General features: G+C 36.8%; 1 pseudogene; it reads left to right on the top strand.

Annotated features, from left to right (window-relative positions):
- Positions 1-280: 280 nt before the first annotated feature.
- Positions 281-6,307, top strand: LOC109276177 (60S ribosomal protein L7a-like; annotated as a pseudogene).
- Positions 6,308-7,062: the final 755 nt, after the last annotated feature.

Raw genomic sequence — 7,062 nt, 5'->3', positions numbered from 1 at the left:
TCCTATTTCCATATTTTTCTTTATGTTCTCTGTTTATTTCTAGAGAACAGAAAACCACCTCTTTCACTGTGGGGGTGGGGATTTTGGCAGGAAAGTCATACTCTTTACCTGTCAGCTACCTTCCAGAAACACATGAACTGAGAGACCGAGAAAGCAGACAACATGCCATACAATTGCTAACAGTTGGTAGAGCAGCAAGTGCACTGAAGTGGGTGGCATTTGTCCCTATTTCTACGCTCTGATCCGAAGCTTGTACAACAGATGTACTGGGGGCTGAGGAATGGCGGTGCTCATTTGTGGAGGTGAAATGCTAGAGAATGCGCAGGCCATGACTAGCAGCGGAAGCACAGAGCTGCAGGCTGAGGAACCTGTTGGTCCTGCTGGGTGGTTTTCCTTCAGCAATGTTTTTAACCATTTTCAATGTTAGAAGCACTGACAAGTATTGCTAATGTTAACATTTCTTTATCAGGCGAGAGTGCCAGAACTAGATTGTGTGGAACTTTTTGAAAATACTGTCCTTTTATGTTTCTTTCTGGGTAAAATTTAACCTCCAACTTGACAAAATTATCATCCCCCAAACCTTTTATGTTATTGTTGTTAACCATAAAAATGGCATGGAAGTATTACAATTTTTAAAGTACATTTATTTATTTCGTTTTTGAGACAAAAAGCAAGCGGGCACACAAGTGGGGGAGGGGCAGAGAGGAGAGAGAATCCTAAGTAGGCTATGCTCCACCAGCACAGAGCTCGATGTGGTGCTTGAACTCATGAACTGTGAGATTATGACCTGAGCTGAAATCAAGAGTTTATGACATAAACCAAGGTCAAGAGTTGGATGCTCAACTGACTAAGCCACACAGGTGACCCTGAAAGTATTATAATTCTAAAGTTACTTAATAGTTTTTTTCTGTAATCACCCTGGTATCTTTTTGTTTGTACATTATTTAATACTTTTTCTTATTCCTACTTTATTTCTTTGTTTTATTCTAGTCTCATTTGGGTTTTCTTTTCTCCCACATGTGTCCATATTTCTCTAAGTAAAAAAAAAAAATCTTAAAGAGTTGTAGGAATAACTGTATATTTAACATACTAAATACATTCTTCACAGGACCTTATGGTATAGTTCTGAAATAAAGATAGTAAAACAAATATCCCTGACAGAAGGGTAGTTAACTCACAATTATAAAATTGGAGTTAATCCTTAATTTCATATTTTAATCAGTGTGCATATTTAAATTAGTTTTATGATTTTTTATGACCAATCAAAAGTTGAAATTGCATACATTTTAAACACTCCAAGATTTTTTTTTAAGTGAGAAGATATAGAAGACACAGCATTCTGACTTTTTAAAAGATTGGGAGAGAAGGAGAGAGAGAGAGAGAGAGAGAGAATATGAGAATATCTCTGTTTCTAATTACACAGACTATTTAAGAAAAAGAATTTAAGTCAGCTGATATTTTTCCTTTAATTATTTATGATTCAAACCAGCTCATTCTTTTCCTTTCATTATTTACACGACGTCTAATAACTGGTCTGATTGAGTTTAAATATTTGCAGTGGTTTGTTCTTGGCTTCATGTTTGTAGAAACACGTGTTTCACCAGCAGGAGTTTTATACTGTTCATGAAACACAGTGCTGCAAAGGGCAAATTTTTTATTTTCTTCATTTTGATTCTCTTCTTACACCCACAATATAATGCAAATTAGGTCATTGGTTATTAACAATATTGTCAATCAAGAGAGTATAATTAGTAATAAACTATGTGTGCCTGAGCTCAAATTATATATTTTGCTTTAGAAGAAGATTTCATCAATAAAAACCCAACATATCTGCTCATAATCTGGATTCTGAATCCAATGAAAGGATTATGGTATAGAATATGTAGGTGAAAAGAACTTTAAAAAAATTATCACCATCATACCGAATATCTGCTATTACTTAAATTGTCTCGAAGACCTTAGCACTGTAGCTAGTGGAGACCAGTTTACCTAAGACACTACCTTTCTTCTACAAGGCAAGTCCTTGCCCCTTTCACATAGTGAGTTCATGTAGAACAGAGAAATTTATAGACAGAATAATTATAAAACCTTTCATGATTGCGAAACTGTAAAGGGATTCGGTTGGTAATAGTCAGAAACAGCTTTTTTAGGTTTGGCCTTAGAGCAAGGCCTTCTTCTCCCTCATCTCTACACAAAGTTATTAACTGCTGTGATAGGGGGCTGGTTACCTCTACCCTGCATTCCTATGTAGGTATGAATTAATTTCCAAATGCCAATGCGTGTCTTTTTTCCTTTTCATGCATCATATTTAGGGACACAGCTGGAAATATTATTCTGTGTGCCACATGCATACACTCAGCACAGTCTCTTGCTCACTGAGTGGAGTCAATGGGTAAAGAAATTGCTCATCCATCCTTTACTTTTATCTTGGTGTGTGGACAACAAATTGTCTAAAAATTGATACAAATTTCTACAGTAATGAAAACAAAACAGAAAATGGAGAGAAAATAATAGAGTCTGTGCCTTTAAAAAACTAACACTTGTATGCCATCAGTCAGTGATTTTAGAATTGAAGAATATTAGAGATTTTGAAAGAAGTGCAAAAGTGAAAATGAATTGCCTTGGTATAAAGTAAAAACACTGAACTTAGAATCAGAAGATCTGGAAAGTCAAATATTTTATGAACAAAAAAAAATTTTTCACTGTAGCCTGTATGACTACCATAGGTCATTTTTCTAAATGTCGAAATGACACCATATAACGAGTATCTGAGAGGGATCAAACTTTGAGAGTACAGGGCAGGGATCTCCAAGTTCTTGAGAGTTATAAGCCTCATTGCTATTTCAGTTTTAGATGTTTCCCTCAAACCTACAGGTGATTTTCAGCACATTTTAAAAATTTTAACCGGACTCAAATGAAATACATATATAGTAAAAGGAATCCATTCAAATTGAGAGAGGAAGTTAAGGGCAATGTTTTACTCTGATTATGGAGTGTGTATTTTTGAACAGTAAGCCTATGTTAAAATATAATTAGTGTAATAAAAAGTAATATTAAAAGGAAGAAAGTAATCTCTTACATGAAAGAATACTATGATATTTATACATCTTTACCTCTATCACTATATATTACTTTGAGTTAATAGTATGGAAAAAATGGAAATAGAATAAAGAAAAAGAACACAATCACGTGTGTTTACCAAATTCTACAAATTAATACTGTTTTGTGAATTTTTGCATTATTTCTTGGACAGCTAGATCTATTCTGGGATGTTTTCAGATTAATACTTGAAATCATCTCTGCTATAAAGAGAAAACTAAACAAATAAATAAAAATTCAGAGCATATCCAGACAAAGATGTCCCTGATTGAACAGAAAAGTTCTGAACTCATTGTTCTTCTTGGATAGATCTCCCAAGAGCACTTTTTATGAATCATGTATCTGATTGTTCACAGAGATTCCTCAGTAAGATGCCAAAATACCTCCTTTTGATCAGTTAGGCCAGAGACCAGAAGACACCCAATATTACTGTCATTAGTTTTGCTCCTGGAAAGATGGCAGAATTCTAGGGAAATTTTAGTCCTGCCATGGAATTTAAGATAATGCTGAGAGTTTAAGAAACTATAGGATGCCCCAAAAGATACTGATATTTTGGGCTTCCAAGCACCTATGAGGCTATTTGTAAATATTGGTTGAAGGAGAAATAGAAGGATGGGACAGAGAAAGGAAGGGAAAGGGAAAAGAAGGAAAGAAATTTGATGGATTCATGCATTTACACAAATTACTTTGAATGGAAATGGCAATCTAGAAATAGCCTTATTCCTACCCTCAAAGTAAACAAAGTTCTTAGGACAGAGTTTCTTATTCTATACCCTAAAAACATATTCTGTGCCTAGCATAGGACTAAGAAGAACTCAAGTGTTCATTAATGTAAATGATACGAAATAATAAAGATAAAAACCCAAGTACTCATGTGATGTACTGTAGAGACTTTAAAAGTATGTTAAAACTGAGTTCATATTTTGCCCCTAACATATGCCATTTTTAGCTCTTGAAGTCACATATGTCTACTCTAGACAAAACAATCTCATGATTTTTCAAGCAGCAAGTAAGCAAAGGGGAAAAGTATGAGAAGACTTTTGGGAGAAAAAGCTATGGTTGGAGAAGTGGTCAGCGACAAGGAATAAACTAGATAATTACAGGAAGATCAAAGAACTTTATAGGTCTCAGTAAGTAATCAGATTGCATTTAAGAATCCTCAGCCAGGAAAGTCTGATTCTGTCTATGATACAGTAAATGATGCAAAACTAACTCTCCTATTGAGAATAACTATAAAACTGGACAAAATATATGAGGCAATTATTGCAGGCTTTGAAAAACAGTTAGTGCCAGCCTGCTATCCCTGAGAGAAGGTAAACTTGCAATCATGCCATCTCTGCGTAGGGAAAATTTCCTGACTATGGCCTAGGGAGGTGGAGCCCAAGCAGAGCTTGATGATCGTCCTGAGTGAAGAAAGTAGAAATCAAGTATAAGACATTTAAAGTAACTAGAATCTGTGAGACAGGGCACTGGGAAGGGCAGCCGTGCAATGGAGTAGATCATGGCAGAGGATTTAGCTGAGTATGCACAAGATAAGCAATGAATGGCTTGCTGGAGAGCAGCAACAGAGTAGAAAGTGTAACTGGGTTACTAGAAGTTGAACAGAGCTATAAGATGCTGGGGTTCTAGTCCAGTTTCAGTGGAAAGACCTTGTATCCATTTTGGCATCCATTTGACACAGCAGAAAAGCCACTTGTTTTAGGAATAAGAACCAAGTCCCAGAGGAAAGCCTACCACAGGTATGACCTTAAAAAGCTTAAAATAAAACCATCTGTACACAAGTTCAACTTGATTAGTTAATGACTGGACAGTCTACCAGAGTAGAAGTCAATACTTGCCAGGAAGAAGATCACAGATTCTTAAAACTCTAAGATTTATCATCTATGCTGTTGAGAATGCAATAAAAATTACTAGATATTTAAAAAATAGAAAAATTTGACCAATAATCAAGAAAAAAAAACAGATAATGTATCTTCAGGTGAAGCCAACATTGGAGTTAGTACTCTAAACATTAAAACAGATATAATAAATATGTTCAAGGATTTAAAGAAAAATAGTGTCATAATTATGAATTGTTAGAGAGTCTCAGCAGAGGGATGGAAACAAAAAAAATAAAGAGAGAAAAAAGGAAATGGAATTCTTGAACAAGACTTCAATAACTTAGGATTTTTAAAATTCAGAAATAATTAATGGTATACTGAAAATAAGTCAGGACCAAGAAGACAGATTGATATAAACAATCCAGTCTGAAAAATGGAAAAAGAAATAGGTGGGAGAAAAGTAAAGATGCTCAGAAATCTGTGGCATAATATACAATTTCTAACTTCTGTTGGAATTAGAACCCCAGAAAAAGTGAATGATAATATTTTAAGAAATAGCTCTCTCCTCCAGCCAGCCAAGATCCAAAGGAAAGAAGGCTAAGAGGAAAAAGGTGGCTCCAGCCCCTGCTGTCATGAAGAAGCAGGAAGCCAACAAGGTAGTCAATCCCCTGTTTGAGAAAAGGCTCACGAATTTTGGCTTTGGACAAGACTTCCAGCTCAAAAGGGACCTTACCCACTTTGTCAGATGGCCTTGCTACAGCCAGCTGCAGTGTCAAAGGGTTATTCTCTATTAATGTCTTAAAGTGCTTCCCACAATTAACCAGTTCGCCCAGGGCTTGGACCACCAAACAGCTACTCAACTACTTAAGGTGGCCCACAAATACAGTCCAGAGACAAAGCAAGAGAAGAATCAGAAATTGTTGGCTGGGGCTAAGAAGAAATCTCCCTCAAGGGGAATGTCCCTGCTAAGAGGTAACATGTCCTTTGAGCTGGGGTTAATATTGTCACAACTTTGGTGGAAAACAAGAAGGCTCAGTAGCAATGATTGCACTTGATGTGGATCCCATTGAGATGGTGGTTTTCTGGCCTGCCCTGTGTCATAAGATGGGAGTTGCCTACTGCATTATCAAAAGGAAGGCCAGGCTGGGGCATTTGGCCCACAGGAAGACCTGCACACTGTTGGCTTCACAGAGGTTAACTTGGAAGACAGAGGAGCTCTGGCCAAGCTGGTGGAAGCTATCAGGACCAATTATAGTGACAGATATGGTAAGATCCACCATCAGTAAGGAGGCAACATCCTGGGTCCAAAGCTGGTGGCTCACATTGCCAAGTTGGAAAAGGCAAAGGCTAAAGAACTGGCCACCAAATGGCTAATGTCCTGCACATAACTGTAATAAAAAGTTCTCTTTCAAAAAGAAAAGGGGAAGCACCTGGGTTGTTCAGTCGGTTGAGCGTCCGACTTTGGCTTAGATCATTATCTCACAGTTTGTGAGTTCGGGCCCTGTGTCAGGCTCTGTGCTGACAGCTCGGAGCCTGAAGCCTGCTTTGAATTCTGTGTCTCCCTCTCTCTCTGCCCCTCCCCTGCTCATACTCTGCCTCTCAAATATAAATAATTGTTAAAAAAAATATTAAAAAAAAATAAATTTATTTATTTATTTATTTGTTCCTAAATTTGATGGCAAACATCAACTTACACATTCAAGAAGCTCAGTGACCATAAGCAAGATAAATGCAAAATAAACCACATTAAGCCTGTCATAGTCAAATTTCTAAAAGCCAAATATACAGAAATAAGCCAAATTAAAAACAATTACATAGGAGGGAAATAGCAAAACAAATAATGCCTTATTTCTTATCTGAAACAATGATGTCCAGAATACAATGGAACAAGATTAAAAAAAATTTTTTTAATGTTTATTCATTTTTTAGAGAGAGAGAGAGAAACAGAGCATGAGTGGGAGAAGGGCAGAGAGAGAGGGAGACACAGAATCTGAAGCAGGCTCCAGGCTCTGAGCTGTCAGCACAGAGCCCAACGCAGGGCTCGAACCCACAAACTGTGAGATCATGATCTGAGCCAAAGTTGGATGCTTAACTGACTGAGCCACCCAGGTGCCCCAGAAGAAGATTTTTTAAACGTTAAAAA

Source organism: Panthera pardus, unplaced genomic scaffold, assembly GCF_024362965.1.
Source record: "Panthera pardus isolate Hobbes unplaced genomic scaffold, ASM2436296v1 HiC_scaffold_6, whole genome shotgun sequence".
Lineage (NCBI taxonomy): Eukaryota > Metazoa > Chordata > Mammalia > Carnivora > Felidae > Panthera > Panthera pardus.
This window is presented reverse-complemented; position numbering and strand designations above follow the sequence as displayed.